Source organism: Halyomorpha halys, unplaced genomic scaffold (genome assembly GCF_000696795.3).
Source record: "Halyomorpha halys isolate HHAL.00 unplaced genomic scaffold, Hhal_1.1 Scaffold631.1, whole genome shotgun sequence".
In the NCBI taxonomy this organism is placed as follows: domain Eukaryota; kingdom Metazoa; phylum Arthropoda; class Insecta; order Hemiptera; family Pentatomidae; genus Halyomorpha; species Halyomorpha halys.
Window position 1 is genome coordinate 41,094 of NW_027109839.1, and position 1,588 is coordinate 42,681.

Here is a 1,588-nt window from a genome sequence, read left to right on the forward strand (position 1 = left end):
TCCTCATTTGGTTCAGCTATTGTATTTTATTTTATTTACTTCCTTTTTATAATTTGCCTTAGTTATTATAGCTTTTTAAAATGTTAGGTAATTTTGACTTTTAATCTTGCTTTCTGTCTTATGTTGTCATCTTCGAACATTATCTTTAATCTTCAAAATCTCATCTTTATTTACTATTCGTGTTAAGTAATATAGAAGAGCAATGTATTAAAATTTTATTTTCTCATAAATCAGTTACTCCCTTGTGTTCAATATCTATTAAAAATAATGAAAAGGCTAAAGATATTTTTAAACTTAACAGTTTATTTTCCGCTATAATTACTGTAGAACCAAAATATAAAAACAATGATATTCCAATGTGTACAAACTGCCACATATGATCACACAAAACATTATTGTCATTTAAAACCAAGGTGTGTAAAGTGTTTACTACAAGGATTGTACATATTACCAAAAATAAAATAAACTCGCCTCCAAAGCCAACTGAGAACAATTCAAACTAGAATTACTTCAAAATTTTGATACGCCGATGCTACCTGCCCAATATTAAAACAACAAGAACGAAAACCTAGCACATAGGAAGGATAACATCAGCAGAAATGGGATTATTCCGAAGAATAGTTGGTAAGACCAGGAGAGGCTGTGTCAGAAATGAAAGGATTCGGGAGGATCTGGATGTGAAATCAGTGCGATACAATACAAGAGCGGCAACTGAAGTGGTATGGACACGTCTGTAGAATGGACGATACCAGAAAAGCCAGGTGGTATTTGGAAGCAAGGCAGGAAGGAAGATGGCCTCCTGGCAGACGCAGGTGCATGTATTCTGAGTACATTGGAAAACTAGGGACAGCAAGAGGATGCACCATCCCAGAGATGAGAACACTAGCCAGGGACCAGGACTGGTGGGCTAGATGGACTCAGACTGCGACTCCATGCTTGATGGCACACTGGTGTTAGAGGAGGAAGAAGAAGATAACACATTTCTTTGAATTACAGCAAACACCCCAAATTTTATTCTATACAATGTTGTGATAAATGTGGTTTCTATACCTTCCGAATATAACTATCGTGAAGTTTTCTTAGTTTAAAAAATTATTTCACTATTAACACACACAATTTTGATCCAAATATACTCTCAACTTTTATTTTCAGAAACTCTCCAACATTTTGGCCCTCAGGCCAATTTCAAGGAGACAACGTATGAAAATTTTTTGTTTTTATATTAATTACATTGTTTCCTTAACAAATGTCGGGAATCATATAAATTTACCCAATTTATAGATACCTCCAAAGTTTTCAAATAAAGTGCACATAAGTTAATGAACAAACGCTTGTATTGAAACAACATACAATCTTTACACACTACACAAAATAATAGTTCAGTTATAAGATTTAAAATAAAACAGCTGACAAAATTAGACTAAACAATGTGCTTCACCACCTTAGGACAATGAATAACAACAACAGCACTGTAACCTTCCACTATATTATTTTTCTTCACTATCGATACTTAACATCCTCCCACTTTTCGATCACAACACAAGGTTGATCGAAACCTGGGATATCCTATTGGTATTTAGTAGGGAGT